An 18,143-nucleotide genomic window follows, 5' to 3' on the forward strand; every position below is an offset into this window, starting at 1 on the left:
GAGCTTGACTTCTCAAGCTGGGAGCTTCATCTTAAGTCACTGTGGTCTAGATGCTGGACCATCTTTATCATCTTCTAAAAAACCCCTCCTATTTTCTGTTCCTCTAGTATAGTTTCTTTAATTTCTCAATTTTATTGAGTCTAAAACATGGACTCTACCACTTTTAACTGTGTTAGTTTTCTGTTACCTCAAGTCTATTGATAAAGGGAAATGTTTATTTTGGTTCACCATTTTGGAGATGGGTTAACCTGTTTGCTCTGAGCCTGTGGTGGCAAGAAAACCGTGGTTTCATGAAGCTGTGATGAAGTACATTCTCTTAAGATTATAGAGCTACATGGTTAGACATTGGGGTGTTTGCAATCCAGATCATAGAGTGGCTCCATTTTTGATGACTCTAGATTCCAATGTGCATTCAGAGGAACAGGTGACTAAGGTGAGGTGCAGAAGCAAACACTAATGGTGGAGGACTGATCTGAGTTTTTGCAGATCAGAGATATGTGAGTTGCTATGGATGTAGGGTGGACAGGAAGACAAAGTCAGGAGCAGAAATTTGCTATGTACAGCAAATTAGAGTTCAACCACATACTCTAAGAACATGAGTGCCTTTATTTCAATGATTTGACCCAATCTGATTTACTGCTCTTCAATCTCCAGGAATTCAGGACAAATGGAATTTTTCCAATGCATTTCTTTTTTTTAAATTACACATTCTGAAATATACATACATTATAAGTCAGAACATATCATATTGTTCTGGCAAATGCCAAATCCAGGAACAAATCCATGAGCTGCTGAGGGAGCAGAAAAACCATGGAAGGCACATAATAATTAGATGCCTATGAAACCAAGAGTGAAAGGAATTAAAGAGAAAATTACATAGTAATGGCAAGGGGACATATAGTTAGGGGCAAGTCCTGTGGGATGTTCTGTATTCTGTGAATGTGTTGCTCTGATTTATTGATAAATAAAAAGCTAATTGGCCAGGAGCCAGGCAGGAAGTAAAGGCAGCATAAGCAGACAAGGAGAATTCTAAGAAGAGGAAGGCTGAGTCAGGAGATGCCAGCCTACCATCCAGGGAGCAGCATGTAATGGCATACAGGTAAAGCCATGGAACATGTGGCAACATATAGTTTAACAGAAATGGGCTGAGTTTAAATGTAAGAGCTAGTCAGTGGTAGGCCTGAGTTAATGGCTGAGTAGTTTTAATTAATATAAGCTTCTGTGTGTTTACTTGGGTCTGAGTGGCTACAGACCAGGTGGGACACAAGAAAACTTTCAGCTACATTGAAGGTTATACAATTATTGACAATATATGAGTTATATCAAAGCCATTTAGCCACCCATATATAAACTGAAGATATGTGCCTTTCCCAGCCCAATCCATGTCATTAAAAATGACTGACAAATACTCTACTGGCCACTGTATTAGGAAACTCTGGTAATCTTGGCAAGAATAGCTTGGTCAGTGTGATTATGAGGCAGAGCACATGGTGCTGCTAGGCTGTGATGGTCAGAGGGCAGATACATGCTAAATGCTTTGGATTGACATATTTTCAGCATGTGGTGGATAGAACACAAATACAAGTCCAGACACACTTGTGCAGGTGTTTGGTGTAATGATTCATGAAGCCTCTTCCTGTGGCAATAGGACAGCACCATGCATGCTTTATGTATGTGGAGAATGTTTATTATTTATTATTTATTTAGTTATGTTTTTAAAAATAAGATTTCACCATGAAGCCCAGGCTGGCCTGGAACTCTTTATATAGCCAGGATATCTTCTAATTCATGGTTTTCATGACTCAGTCTTACTAGTGCTATTATTCCAGATTTGAGACAATGAGTCTCCTATTATGACTGAAGCTAGGTGGAAACCAACTTTTTATTTGACTAAGTGTGTGCAGGATCCAACCCAGGTAAAACTACTTACGAGTAACAAGTTAATAAAATAACCATAAATTAAATTCTACTCATCTACTTTTATGAATAGCCTCATAGTAACACATCATCTCAGCTAGAAACTAGTTTTGTGGTCTCCAATTTACATACTAAGCATCTTTTTCATTTACAGATACCCCTGGTTGTGCAATGTGTATCCAGTGAAGCAGGAAAACATTTGCTTCTAATTCTTCCACACACTTGATAATGGGCCAATGTTAAAAAGCAGCAGCTGCACCATGCTGGACATATGTAAATCAGAATGGTAATGAAGAGCTGGGCTCCCACAGTTAAAGAGTTCCCAGGAATCAGGCTCGTGGACATAAAATATGTCATTACGACTCACAGTCTTTTTCATTAGGGAAATAAAGCACCTGATTTCTATTGGAAAGTGAAGAACATCATAAGAGAGGCTCACTATAGTCAATGAAAAATTACACAATTTATTTCTTTTAAAACAGCTCTTTAGTTCACAGACCTATTCCAATTCCTTTGTATTCACCTCTAATGGCCATCAGAGCCACCTTTAAGGTTACTGGTCTCCACAACATCTTCTTTGATTATTTTCTGTATTTATGACCTACATTTTAATACAGTAAAGTTTTAATAGATTTGATGTATTAGTCTGCAAAACAAAAACAATTATTAAAAAGATGTCATTGTTGATTTTCTAACATTACACAAACATAGGTGAGAGCAAAAAGCTAATATGCCCTTAGTATGTGATATGACTGTTTCTTTCATGTGTTTGTTGTCATTTAGTCCAGTACAGTCATGTTAAGGTTGAAACTCACATTCCAAAATTCCATAGTCTCACATTTGAATTATCTACTTGCAGTGTTTTGCTCCAGTAACCTTAGTCTCATTTAGTAAGTCTACATTTCCCCTCTTTGATCCTTACAGAACCTCCCAAGCACTGTCATCAAATGATAAAATGAAGGAATATGTGTAACTACTTGGTCACTCTGACATGCACTAAACTATAAATAAATATTAGCTATTAGTGTTGCTATTACCAACTACTGAGAAACTATAGTTATTATAACCCAACTGTGTAGATGGCAAGATGAACCTCCACTTCAGAACCTTGCATAACTTGAAAACATGCAGAATAGAACTTAGAATCCAATAGTTCTCTGTGTATATGTGTGTTCTTATTACAACATCTAAGTCAATCCTTTTGTATTCTGAATGATTGTTACTAGCCCATTTCTAGATAGGAGCAAGGTAGTTATTTTACATACAGGTTGGTTGAAACAGAAAGACAATAATTTCTCTCACATTTTTGCTTCTAATGCCTTCTAGGTAACATTTCTAGAGTAGCTCAAATTTTATTAACATTCTTTTGTTCTGCAAGTCCAACTGCTTCCATTTTGTACCTTGTAGTTGAGGGGGAAAGAAGAAGAAGGATTCAAGATGGTTCAGAACAGAAGCTACATGTTGGCACAGTGATTGTGCATTGCACTGGTTCTGCAAAATTTAGATTGCCTTCTCTCAGACCACAGAGCTCACATGTTGTGGTAGTATTGTATTCCCCTAGAAATATTGTGCGCCCTAATAAATTTATCTGGGGTCAGAGAGCAAAGAGCAACTAGATGCAAAGCCAAAAATGGTGGCTAGAAAATGGGTCAGAGCAAGCCATAGCAGAAGCTGGGCGGTTGTGGTGCATGCCTTTAATGCCAGCACCTGGGAGGCAGAGCTAGGCGGATCTCTGTGTGTTCAAGGATAAAGCCAGCATGGAGAGACACGCCTTTAATCCCAGGGAGTGATGGTAGAAAACATAAAAATATATAAGGTGTGAGGACCAGAAACTAGCAGCATTTGGCTGGTTAAGCATTCAGGCTTTGGAGCAGCACAGTTCAGCTGAGATTCATGTGGATGAGGTCTCAGAAGCATCCAGTCTGGGGAAACAAGACCAGCCCAGGAACTGGTGAGGTGAGGTAGCTGTGGCTTGTTCTGCTTTTCTGATCTTCCAGCATTCACCCCAATAACTTGGGTTTGATTTTATTAATAAGACTCTTTAAGATTCATGCTACAACATGTTTTCTATATTACTATATAATATTATTACATTTACTATATCCATGAGAGATAAGATATCTTTAAGAAGCAGTGCAGGATGTTTTTATTCTAGTTCCATCCATTCGCCTACAAATTTTATGATGTCACTGTGACATGATATGGGAGGATGGGAACATGAAGGATCGGGTTGGGTAGGTTGGAGGTGGAACAGACAGGGAGAATAATGAAAGAGATATCTTGATGGGGGCATTTTGGGGCTAGGGAATAAAGTGGTGCCAAGAAAACTCCCAGGAATCCATAAGAATGACCCCAGCTAAGACTCTTAGCAATAGCAGAGAGGGTGCCTAAACTGAACTGGCCTTCTCCAGTAATCAGATTGGTGACTATACTAATCGTCATCAGAGAGCTTTCATCCAGTAACTGATGGAGGCAGATACAGAAGTCCACAGTCAAGCACTGGGTCTGGGCTGAGCTCCTGGAATCCTATTGAGGAGAGGGACTACAAGCCAGGGGAGTCAAGGTCATGATAGTGGAACCCACAGAGACAGTTGACCTGAGTTCCTGAGAGCTCATGTACTCTGGACCTACAACTAGGGAGCCTGCATGAGACTGACCTAGGCCTTCTGCATGTGTGTGACAGTTGTGTAGCTTAGTCTGTTTGTGGAGCTCTTAGCAGTTGGATAAGGACTTATCCCTGGCACTTGAGCAGGCTTTTGGGAACACATTCCTCATGCTGAATTGCCTCACCCAACCCTTGATGCAGGAGGAGGAGCTTGGTTCTGCCGCAACTTGATGTACCATACCATGCTTTGTTGACTCTCTTAGGAGGCCTGCCCCTTTCTGAAGGGAGCAGGAGGAGGAGTAGATTGGGAGGAGGGAAGTTGGGAGGGATATGCGAGAAATAAATGAGAGGAGAAGAGGGAAAGGAAATTGTGGTCAGTGTGTAAAATAAATGAAAAAAAAAATAAAAAAGAAGCAGTGCAGATAGTGAGTTTCAGAAAAAAAATATGTTAAGATATCAGAAAGAATATGAAATATCCAGCTTAGAAGCTAGCATCATTTGGGGTCTGGAGAGATGGTTCAGCAGTTAACATCACTTGCTACTCTTGCAAAGAACCTGGGTTGGATTCCTGAAACCAATGTTGGGATTCTCACAAGTGCCTATATTCTTGTTTCAGGGGATTCAGTTCTCTCTACCGGTCTTTGTGGGCACTGTACCCACATGGTACATATATAGACAGGCAGGAACACTCAGACACACACACACACACACACACACACACACACACACACACACACACACACACGAAGTTAAAAAACAACAAAAAAGCTCAACAAGTCATCTGTGTGTGGTGATGTATTGTGTACCCCAATATATTGTGTACCTTAATAAACTTATCTGGGGATCAGAGACAGAGCCAGCCACTAGATTAGACACAGAGGTCAGGTAGTGGTAGCACACGCCTTTAATCCTAGCATTTAGGAGGCAGAGATTCATCTGGATCTCTGTGAGTTAAAGGCCACACTGGGAACAGAGCCAGGCATGGTGGCACATGCCTTTAATCCCAGCACTAGTTAACCATAGAGGTCTGGAGGTCTGTACAGACAGACAGAAAGTGATAGAACTAAGTGGAAAGAAGAAGTTATATAGCTGAGCAGAAAGAGGAAGTGAGATGGCAGGGAACAGAAAGGTATACAAGGCATGAATATACAGGAAGTAGCTATCTTGAGCTGAGGATTTACTAGTGGTAAGAACTTGTGGCTGGCTTCTATTCCTCTGATCTTTCAGCTTTCTCCCCAATATCTGGCTCTGGGTTTTTGTTTTTTGTTTTATTTTTATTAATAAGACCATGTAGGAATCTGTGTTACAGCTGTGGGATGGTCTTACTCTACACTGTGAATATGTATTGCTACCATTGGTTTATAAAGAAGCTGCTGTGGCCTATGGAAAGGCAGAATAGAGCCAGGTGGGAAATCCAAGCAAAGATACAGGAGACAGAAGGGGGAGTCAGAAGAGATGCTGAGTGCTGCTGGGGGAGCAAAATGTAATGGAACACAGGTAACACCACAAAGCCACGTGGCAAAACATAGATTACTAGAAATGGGTTGAATTAAGTTGTAAGAGCTAGTTAATGATAAGCCTGAGCCATATTCCAAACAATTTGTAATTAATATAAGCCTCTGTGTTTTTACTTGGGACCAAGCAGCTGTGGAAAACTTCTGGCTACACAGTCTGTATTAGGCTCATGGAACAGTTTGTGTTGTGTGTTGTTCATCAAGTCCTTTCCTTTAGGGGCAATCTGCAGCACAGTCATGATTGCAATGGTGGTGGTGGTGGTGGTGGTGGTGGTGGTGGTGGTGGTGGTGGTGGTGGTGTGTGTCTCAAATTGAGTCATAAAGATTAGCCACTTAGGGCAGCATGGTTTAAGGGAGTGATGCCCCTCATCATCAGTGCCTGAGGCAGCTTCAAGCACTGGCTCTGAAGTCATAAGAGCAGGAAAGCCGTCCTTGCCCCTTATCAGATGCAGCACTTGGGAGAATGGCCACTACACCTCACCCAGGCAACACAGTAGAGCTTCCCCTGAAGGTGTAGATATGGGAGAACTGACCCTAAGGACATAGAAAACTGGGGGTGGGGTGGAGCTGGAAAACTGGGTCTGTCCCTTGTTTATTACTACAAGGGGTGAACTAGCCAGAGTAATACTAGAGAACTCACCTTGATGGTAAGGACTGGGCAGAGCTAGTGAGCTGACCAGTCTTTTGACTATCTAGGCCCAGAACCAGGGTTATATGTTGGCCCACCCCAATATCCACCCCATCTGTGACCTGTTGGAGCACAAGTGTGTGTGTGGCAATGTGTCCTATGGACCCAGGGCTGCAGGATCTCCAGGACACAGGGCAGCAAAGGGATGACCAGAAAGAGTCCCATTGAGGGTCCAGCATTGATGGTATAGTAGAGACCATTGGCCTTGAACCAGACCAATAATCCTTTTCAATAAATGAATGCAAGTAAAATTGTACGGCTAGACGTTTACTGAGTGACTCACTGTGTCACACTGCAGCTCCCATGATGAAAATTTCCCTTTCTTTCTTTCTTTTTTTTTTTTTTAAATTTTTATTTTGTTTTATTCAGGGGAAGGGAATGGGTGGGATCTGGAGGCATGATGTAAAAGAAACAATGACTAAATAAAAAAATTAAATATTAGCCACATAGTTAATTTCACAGGAAATTCATTTAGCTTAAGGCATACACATTAACAAGAATGTTCCATGTCTACCATTTTAAAGCAAGTTGAATACAATTTCCAGAGGATCTTAGCACTACATGTTCTTAGGGTTACATTAAAAATTGTGCACAGATGTTATTTTGTTACAAAAGTTGATTTTGAGAGGTGCAGTGGGTAACAAGAAAGGGTTGCAGTGCCCTGAGTGACAAGTAGTGAAAAACAGAACCATGTAAAGATGAGCTAGTGGAGAAAGATGTAAAAATTCCTCTAAGCACCAAACAAATGGATACTTGAAAGTTACACATAAACAAAAGAGGGAGAAGTTTGAAATGGGGCTCAGAACCAGCTTTGATGACAAATGGACACACTTTTAAAAGGAAAATAATTAGTTAGGTTCACACTGGCATTAGAGCTATGAGGCCATAAAGGTAATTTAAGCAACATTAAACTACATGGAGGCACTAAAACTTAAGAAATCTTATTAAAGACATAATCACTTATAACTGTGACATAAGGACCAGCTGTATGCTTCTCAGTAGCTCTTCTCAAGCACCATTTAGAGATATAATTATTACTATTTTTTATTTAGCCTAGAATAAAATATAGTATTTTGAAGAAATAGAAAAGTGTTAAAACAAATACTTTGAATTTGCCTGAACTTAACTTCACTTAAAATTTGTTAGCTTTGGTGTAAGATTTTCTGACTCAGTATAAATAGAATTTAGTTGACTATTGCTGGAATACTGGCTGAGTAAAAGTTTGTGTATTATATAATGGGTTATATTTATTTTAGTAAAAATCTTGTCCAGAATTGGGGTTTTGGAAATCTTAGTGTACTCCTCTGCTGTCACCCCAATCAAGCAGCATTCATCCCCAACTCTCTGTGCCAGACATCCCAAATGAGGTCACACAAGTTTGTAATTTAGATGAGCCAAGATTTTGCAGGTTCTGTCTCAAATCAACAGCTCCACTTCAGCATGTTTTTCATAAAAACAAGCAAATTTTACTTTGATTTTAATATTTCAGAACACTAATTGTTCAGCTACTCTTGTCTGTCTATCCCCTTACCAAGACTCAAATGGGCAATTTCAGATACAGATGTAAATAAAGTACACATTTTGATTTGTTTAGTGGCACAGTCACAGATAAAGCAACCTTGTGTTAATCACTACTTCATCTCTGTATTTATATCACAGAGATATTTTCAACTTTAAACCCATGGTTTGGGACTGGAAAACAAGAGTAATCACACTTCTTCATGCCGCTGTTCACTTTTCATGTAGAGGTTTGTCAGCATGTCAAGGAAGGAATCTAATAAAATGAGTTTTCCAACTGGTGTGATTCTCACACTTTCTTCTTAATGGAAAAATTTAAAAGTATATATATATATTACCCTCCCACTTTACAAAGCACATATAAACACAAGGCCTTATCTTTTTCTGATTGAGAAATCAGAGCATGTTCAAGGATTTGTGGCAACATGAAATTAAAATTCTCAGTTCTCTTGCCTATAAAATTAGAGTGAAACATCTGATTCCCAGGATTCTTTTTAATACAGCAGTTCTCAACCTGTTGATCACAACACCTGGGAAGTCGTCAAACAGCCGTTTCACAGGAGTAGCATATTAGACATCCTGCATCTCAGTTCTGTGAATTACAATTCATAATAGTAGCAACATTATAGTCATGAAGTAGAAACAAAATAATTTTATTGTTAAGGGTCACCACAACATGAGGAATTGTATTAAAGGGTCAAAGCATTAGGAATGTTTTTGATCTAACATGACAGATGCAATAGTTAGAATGTCTACTGAGGTAGGAAATAGGAAGAATTTTCCTAATACTGTGAAGCTCTATCAATTGCAAGGAATATTCAGGAAACATCAGACACATTCTTTGTGCCGGTTATTAGAAGTATGAAAATAAATAGGGCTCAAATCTTTATCCTGAGTCTCTCTTGCCATGTACTGTGGTGAACACCCATAATCCCAGTACTCAGAAAGGTGAGATAGGAAGATTGTGAGTTCCAGGCCAGCTTGAGTTGCTACATTGCTAGACCTCTCTCAAAAATATAAGAAAAAAAATATCTCATACCATAGCATAGGAAATAATATCAATATAATATCATAAATAAATTGATTGGAAATAAATAAGATATTCACAGGGCATTGTGGGTACACAGAGAATTGTACATCCTATATATTCCTTTGCCAAGATACTTACTTGCTCATGAGCTCCTTAGGATGAGTAGAATCTCTTCATGGAGTTAATGTTGTGAGAGAAGCAGTTTTGACTAAGCAAGGCAAAATCTAGAAGTAAAGACACTTAGAAGAGAAGTGAGACCACTGGTTCCCCTAAGGTTGAGTAAGCCTCATTTCTCTCAGGCCCTCACAACTACACGGATAAAACTTGGGCCTAGCACAATAAACAGGGACTATGAATTTATAAAGGTAGAAAGTGGAAAACCTAGGACCCCTCCAGGATTTAGGGGTGACTCAGTGTTGAATTATTGTAATTTCTATAGTTACTTCTCAGACATTACAGACAACATGCTGTGACACTTCACACATAGGGCCACCGGTGGACACAGACAGGAAGGCTTGAAAATCAGCTCCCTCAATGTGTATGGTCAACAGGGAAACTTTCTGTCTTATACTTGCCCTACTTGAGTCTGTCACCAATTTCATCCATCTCCCATACCCTCTTTGGTTTGAATAGGGTTCCATGCCCACTGGGAAAAAAGTAACATTGCCTTGAAAATGGGTTCTACAGGACAGTGAGAAGCAGAACCAGAGAGAACTCAGTTTCCTAAGTGACTGATTTCCTGGGTATCAGTGTCCTTTCCCACTGCCCAACAATAAGACATAATGAGACACCATGAAGCTAAAAGCAGGGCTAAAATGGAACAACCAAGAGGCTGTCCACTGCCCCCTTCCCTGAGGCTGGTGAGAATTATCAAGTACAATGCTATGCAGGCTTGGAATCCACTATAGAGCCAATAGGGAAGCTGAATCATCCCTTACTCACATGGTCACACAGTATCAAATAAAAAGATAAGTTCTTTTTCATGTGGTTCCATTTATTAATTGCTCATCTTAGTGTCCATGCTATTGGTGTTCTATTCAGGAAGGTGTTTTTGGTGCCAAGGCATTGAAGGCTATTTCCCACTTTTCTATCTGGTTCAGTGCAACTGGATTTATGTTGAGGTCTATTTCTACTTGGACTTGAGTTTCGTGCAGGGTGATAGATATGGATCTACCTGCATTTTTCTACAGTTTGACATTCAGTTATACTAGCACTGTTTATTGAAGATGCTTTCTTTTCTCCATTGTATAATTTTGGCTTCTTTGTCAAAAATCAGGTGTCTATACGTGTGTGAATTTATGTCTGAGACTTCAGTTCAATTCCAATGATCCACCTGTCTGGTTTTATGCCAGCACCATGTGGGTTTTACTGCTATATCCCTGTAGTAGAGCTTGGAATCTGGGATGGTGATACCTCCAACATTTTTTTTTCTCAGACAGTGTTTCTCTGTGTAGCTTTGTGCCTTTCCTGGAACTCACTTTGGAGACCAGGCTGGCCTTGAACTCACAGAGATCTGCCTGCCTCTGCCTCCCAAATGCTGGGATTAAAGGTGTGTACCACCACTACCAGGCATCCAACAGTTCTTTTATTGTACAGTATTATTTTAGCTATCTTGTGGTTTTTGTTTTCCCATATGAAGTTGAGTATTGTTCTTTCAAAGTCTGTAAAGAATTATGTTGGGATTTTAATGGGAATTGTATTGAATCTGTAAATTTCTTTTGGTAAGATGGCCAGTTTTACTATGTTAATCTTACCAATTTATGAACATGGGAGATCTTTTCATCCTCTGATATCTTCTCCAATTCCTTTCTTCAAAGATTTGAAGTTCTTGTCATACAGGCCTTTCACTTGCTTGGTTAGAGTTAGACCAAGATATTTTATATTACTTGTAGATATTGTAATAGATGTTGTTTTCCTGATTTCTTTCTCAGCCTGTTTATTGTTTGTATATAGAAAGGCTTCTGTAATGCAAAGGGCACAATCAATATGACAAAATGGTACCAACAGAATGTGAAAAGATCTTCATCATCCCCAGATCTGACAGAGGGCTTATTTCCAAAATATATGAAGAACTAAAGAAACTAGACACCAAAAAAATACCAAATAATCCATTAAAAAATGGGATAGAGATGTAGACAGTCTTATTAAATAAGAAACATAGAGCCAAATACAGGGGTAAAAGCTGTAGAGATAAGAGAAATTGTGAGAGCCACCAGCTAACCTTAGTTCACCTCCCCAACATAGCTTCACAAGAGAGCGAGATTCTTCCTGTCTAACCTGCACCTTTATTGCCTTCCTGTTCTGCCTTCTCATTGGCTATTAGCCCAGTTACCTCACTTCCTTGTCAATGCCTGTCTGTAAGACCTCCAGGTCTCTATGATTGGTAATGGGATTAAAGTTGTGTGTCACCATGCTTGGCTGTGTCCTTGAACACAGAGACTCTGCCTTCCATGTGATCAGATTAAGGGCTTGTGCTACCACTGCCTGACTTTTGTTTATGACTGGCTATGTCCACTTATCCAAGGAAAATTAATTTATTAACATACAAATAAAATATCACCACATACAGATCTAAACAGAGAAGCTCAGAAGATCTAAACAGATCTCACCAGAAGAATCTAAAATGACTAAGAAACATGTAAAGAAATATACAACAACCTTAGCCATCAGAGAAATGCAAATCAAAACAACTTTGAGATTCCACCTTACACCTGTCAGAATGGCTAAATCAGAAACACTAGTGACAACTCATGATGGACAGGAGGGAGAGCAAGGAAACCACCTCCCCATTGCTGGTGGGAGTGCAAACTTATATAGCCACTTTGGAAATCAATATGATGGTTTCTCAGAAAATTGTAAATTGATCTACCACAAGACCCAGCTATACCACTCTTGGGCACATTCCAAATTATACACAATCAAACCATAAGAACATTTGCTCAACTATGTTCATAGCAGCTTTATTCATAATAGCCAGAACCTGAAAACAGCCTAGATGGCCCTCAACTGAATAATGAATAACATAAATGTGATACATTTGCACAGTGGAGTATTACTCAGCTGTTAAAAAGAGTGACATTGGCTGGGCGGTGGTGGTGCACACCTTTAATCCCAGCACTTGGGAGGCAGAGCCAGGCAGATCTCTGAGTTTGAGGCCAGCCTGGTCTACAGAGCAAGATCCAGGACAGGCGTCAAAACTACACAGAGAAACTCTGTCTTGAAAAAGAAAACAACAACAACAAAAAATGACATTAGGAAAGTTGAAGACAAATAGATGCAGCCAGAAAATATAATCCCAAGTAAGGTAACTCAGATCCAAAAAGACAAACATGGTATGTACAGAGAGACTAGGTAACAAGGAGGGGTCAAGGGGAAGGACTCATGATCTCCCTGGGAAGAAAAAAATATAATCAATCTCCTGGGTAGATTTGGGGCAGATGGGGATGGGAACATGAGGGAACAGGTAGTGGTATGTTGCAGGGGAGAGTGCTGAAGGAGCTGACTGGAAAATCGGAACATTTTGGGGTCATGCAGAAATCTGGTGCAAGGGAAATTCCCGGGAATCCATTAAAGATGACCTCAGCTAAGACTTCCAACAATTGCAGATATGTAGCCTGAACTAGTCATCTCTTGTGATCAGGCAAGACTTCCAGTGGAGGGATGGGGGCACCAACCCATCCACATAACTTTTGACCTACAATCTGTCCTACCTATGCAATTTGCTAGGGTGAAGATGTAGCAAAGATTGTGGGAGTGGCCAACCAATGACTGGCCCAGCCTGAGACCGATACCAGGAGAGTGAGGCCACCACTGATACTGCTTGGAGCACCAGGTCCCAGGAGCTGGATGGCCTAGAGATGTAGGATAGAACAAATATGACTGGAGGAGAAAAAAATCTCAATGTCATGATGCCTAATGATATTCCACTATACTCATAGATTCAGTGCCTAGCCCAATAATCATCAGAGAGTCTTCATCCAGCAACTGGTGAAAACAGATGCAGAGACCCTCAGTCACACATGAGGCTGAGCTTGGGGAATTCTGCTGAAGAGAGGGAGGAAGGACTGTAGGAGCCAGAGGGGTCAAGGCCATCACAAGAAAACCCACAGAATCAAAAAACCTGGGCTCACAGGAGGTCACAGAGACTGAACCAACAACCAGGGAGCCTGCATGAGATTGACCTAGGCCCTCTGTATATATGTGACAGTTGTGTAACTTAGTCTTTTTTGTGGGACTCCTAACGATGGGAGCAGGACTGTCTCTGACTCTTCTACTGGCTTTCAGGACCCCATTCCTCATACTGAGTTTCCTTGCCCAGCCTTAATATAAGATGATTACTTAGTCTTACTGTAACTTGATATGCCATGTTTTGTCAATACTCATGGGAGATCTGTCCTTTTCTGAACAGAAATGGAAGAGGAGTGGATGGGGATGGGTGGAAAGGGAAGTGGTAGGGAGGGACTGGAGGAAAGAAGGGAGGGGAAACTGCTGTTCATGCTGTAAAATAAATAATAATTAATTAATTAAAAATATATAAGTTCTTTACTTGAATAATGAGACTATAAAAGCAAGACAAATTCAAAACAACAGAATAAAGAAGAATTAAAGAAAAGAACTGTAAGTAGGCTGGTGAGGTGGCTCAGCAAGTAAAGGTGCTTGTTTTCCATGAGTAACAGTCTAAGTTTGACTCCTAGGACAGATATGCTGAAAGAAGAGAACTGACATCTGTGAATTGGCCTATGACATCCATGGATGGGTTGGTGCACTTGTGTCCTCACACATATGCACATTACAGGAAATATTTAAATGAAAATATGAATTTTTTAAAAAGAAGAGAAATCAGTAAATTGAAACCAGGAAAACCACAGGGAAAATCAACAAAAAACATATTTGATCATTTTAGAACATCATTTATATAATAAATATAAAAAAATTGAAAGAAAAACTAGTCAAAATACATAAATCACCAATATTAATAACTAAACTGGAACTATCACCAACATATGACCATTATAAGATTAAGAAAGATATAATGTTATGAACCATTTCAAGTCCATGGTATGATAATATAGAAGGATGAACCCAAATACTTATGAACCATAAACCACCAACACTCAACCAAGTTTGAACAAATAGCCTGAATATTCCAGGGCTGTGAAAGAAAGAAAAAATGGAATTTTAAAGCTCTTTTTAATGTTTGATAGCTTTTGATATATAAATCTCCAGGATCAGATGGTTTTGTAGTTGACTTTTAAAACTTCTGAGAATAACTAACATCTCTTCCAGAAAATATAAAAGGGGCAGATGCTTTCCAACTCAATTATGATGTCCTTATCACCTAGGCATCAATCAGAGAAAGATTAAACAGCAAAGACCAAAGATTTCCCAAAAGTTTATTAGAAGAAATCTAACAAAATGTGAAAACTAATATATCACAACCAATGATTTATTATTCATCCCAGGAATGCAAAGCTGGTTGAATGCTTAAAAATCAATCAGTTTTCATAATCAACTGATGTAGAGAAAAGCAGTTTACACAATCTTATACTCACTAATGATAGAAAAGAATGTTTAGCTAATTAAAAATAGAAGAGATTCTCTTCATGGGGTTAAACAATATTTTTGAAAGTCCTGTAATTAAAACCCTATTTAGTGATGACAAACAATATTTTCCCTTTGTGATTGTAAATATAGCAGTATTATCTACTCTTTTAAAGACAGTGCTAGTAAATTGAAACCAGGAAAACCACAGGTAAAATCAATAAAAAACATATTTGATCACTATAGATTCTTTGTTCAGTATAGTAAGAAAATAAAAGTCCCAGAGTAGATAATAAGGATGGATGTCATCTATTATAGCATTAGTCACTGTATGCTCTATACTCTAGAAATATCTTTGTACTATTAAGAGTGGGAACAGGACTTCTTTTGGAGACAGGAGGAATTCAAAGAATCTTGGTGTCTACTTTTTGCTGACATATGAAGACCTGTCTTTGAGACCTGGGATTTGAGGACTTGAAAGACTGGGGAGGACTACAGTCTAATTCTGTAGACAACCTTTCTTCAAATTCAGTGTATCTTATACAGTGTTATATCTTTCATAACAAAGAAAGCAATGATCCATGGAAGGTCTATTGAGTTTAGAAAAACATACAAATAAATACCAGTAAGCACATTTTAAGTAGTGACAGAGCAGCTCTTTCTCAGAACTTTCTTTGGACATACCAATTTAAACAGGATGCCTGGCATGTACTATAGTTTACATCTGAGAAAGCACAAAAGCAAGGGGTAAGTCATATCTAGATTCAGGGTACCCCAACAGATTGAGCTCTATAGGTATGATCTGACATCCAACAAGAATAAACATGTCCTATAAATTGAATGTAAATATAACATAGGAGGCATGAAATCAAGTCCAAGAATAATTCAGGGAACAAAATGCACTTGAGGGAAAAGGCCCTATGCCTTTTTTCCTGGAACTTCTCTCACAGTGACTCAAGGCTTTGTTCATTGTGCATCATTTTGACCATGTTCTCACATCTTGGGTTTGCTAATTATATTTAAAATAGATGTATTAAATTTTGTAATGTAGAGTACAGAAAAAAATTTAAAGTCTTCAAAGTCTTTCTATCTAACTTTCCATTACTCTTAAGAAGCGGTAGTTGACAGTTGTAACTTTCTGAGTGTGTATGTATGTGTGAGCTTCTGTATTCAGTGCTGATGACAAATGAAAAATATTACATCAAATATTTATTATACAATGTTTATGCCCCTTGCTTCTTTCGAAGTCTATAAAAACAACTTATAACAATCTCTGAGAATTTTCATAAAGTTGTAACAATATTGCCATGTCATATATCTCCTGAGTAAAAAATTAAAACCTCACGTAATATTATATAGTTTGTCATATATATGAACAATCAGCAGTTATTTCAAATACACAATGAAGAACACTAAGAAGAGATAATTTCAACAAATTAGGAATTTTTAGAATGAGAACATAGTACACCTTCCTTCCAAAACCAAAGGTTTGAAAAATGACATAAATGTTTAAAGGAAAATAAAAATGTTACATATTCTAAATTCAGTAAGAAAGTCTATTTACTCACTCTGTACTTAAGAAAACCCAACAGACACAAAAATAGTTTGGATTAGCTGTGGGGAAGTTGCTGATTGCCACTGTTGTGCCCGTGTCATGAGACCCCCGCCCCCACAAGACCACCACAGAGCTGATATCTGATGCAAAATACACAAGGGTTTATTGATAACAAGCATCTTCCCAGATGTGTCAAGTTAACAACCAAATTAGTCATCACATATGTCCAGACAGAAGAATGCATTAATAAGCAAGAATAAGTCAAAATATGATAAAAAATTTCATAGAATATGCTTCCATTTGTAGAGGACTCAATCCATTTACCAGAAAATGATAATTATCACATTTATAAAATCAACATTTTGAACTTCATAATTTAAGCTTTATTTAAAATTAGTCTGTCCATATGGCATTATTTTTGATGCCATTGAGAATCCTGCTGATATCAGAGTCATCTCCTCTAGAAACACTGGTCAGTGAATCTTACTGAAGTTTGCTGCTGCCACTGCAGCAAAATCCAAGTGCTGGCCACCTCATGCCTGGGACCTTCACTAACTAATCAGATCCAAGCAGCCTTCAGGGAGCCACAGCTTCTACTGGTGACTGTTTAGGTGGAAGTTTCTGTCCCTCCAGTAACTTTCAAATATCCAGCAGCTGCTTCTCAAATTACCACATAAAGGCTTCTATTAATTACAAATGCCAGTAGCTCTGGCTTATTACTAACTACCTCTTAAACTTAAGTTAACCTATAATTCTTATCTATGTTTAACCATGTGGCTTGGTACCTTTTCTCAGTATGGCTTTCTCATTTTGCTTCCTCTTCATCTGGCTGGTGACTCCTGACTCTGCCCTTCTCTTTCCCAGCATTCTCAGTTTGGCTTTCTCACCTAACTTCCTGCTCAGCTACCAGCCTGTCAGCTTTTTATTAACCAATAAGATTAATACATATTCATAGTGTAGAAAAGGATTGTTCCACATCATAACTGATCCCAGGGCTGACTACCAGCCCCTCATGTAAGTGTTTTATGTCAACCTGCCCACTGTTGTTCTGTGTAAAATAGACTTTCCTTGGTACTATGTGGACATTGTCTTCCCAACAACAAAGAAACTCACTTGGTGGATCTGTTGTGGTGGATGCTGGCTCAGGAAGTTCTCCCTGATGTCGACTTATACAAATACCTGGAGACTGAGAAGGAGGAGCAAGCTGCTGCGGAGTAGGCTGTGACTAAAGAGAATTCCAGGGTGAATGGTCAGTCCCAGCTTTTGCATATACTGCTGTTTACCTAGAGGTGACAGACTGGTCTGAGGATGTACAGGGGCCCTCTGTGCCCATCCAACAGTTCCCTACTGAATACTGGAGTGCCCAGTCAGCCACCAAGGACTGGTCAACAGTTCCCACAAAGCAAGCCAATGAGTAGGTTGGAGCAACCACAGAGTGGTCTGATTTGCTCTGCAAACATAAACAAAGGGAAATGTGGAAGGAAAATGAAGTTCCTAAAGGTGTTTTCTAAAAGTTGAATTTATTTATGTTTCTTATCTAAGATGCATTTAGCTTCAACAGAGTGTACTCATCTCAAGGGGGAAAAAGTAGTTCTACTCAGAGTTATTATTAGTAACTTTTGTATTTAACTATTTGGAGAAGCCAAATGTGTATGTAACTGTTTGGAAGTCAGACCTTCAATCAGCCTTGTGTGTATTGGAGATCATAGATCATCTAAAAGATCTGGTGTATGTTTTGAAGATGTCACTTTTTTTCTATGGCTACATTTTAACAT

General features: G+C 39.0%; 1 pseudogene; it reads left to right on the top strand.

Annotated features, from left to right (window-relative positions):
* The window catches only part of LOC118586280, a 59,379-nt pseudogene extending 41,500 nt beyond the window's left edge, over positions 1 to 17,879 (top strand).
* Positions 17,880 to 18,143: the final 264 nt, after the last annotated feature.

Source organism: Onychomys torridus, chromosome 6 (genome assembly GCF_903995425.1).
Source record: "Onychomys torridus chromosome 6, mOncTor1.1, whole genome shotgun sequence".
Taxonomy (NCBI): Eukaryota; Metazoa; Chordata; class Mammalia; order Rodentia; family Cricetidae; genus Onychomys; species Onychomys torridus.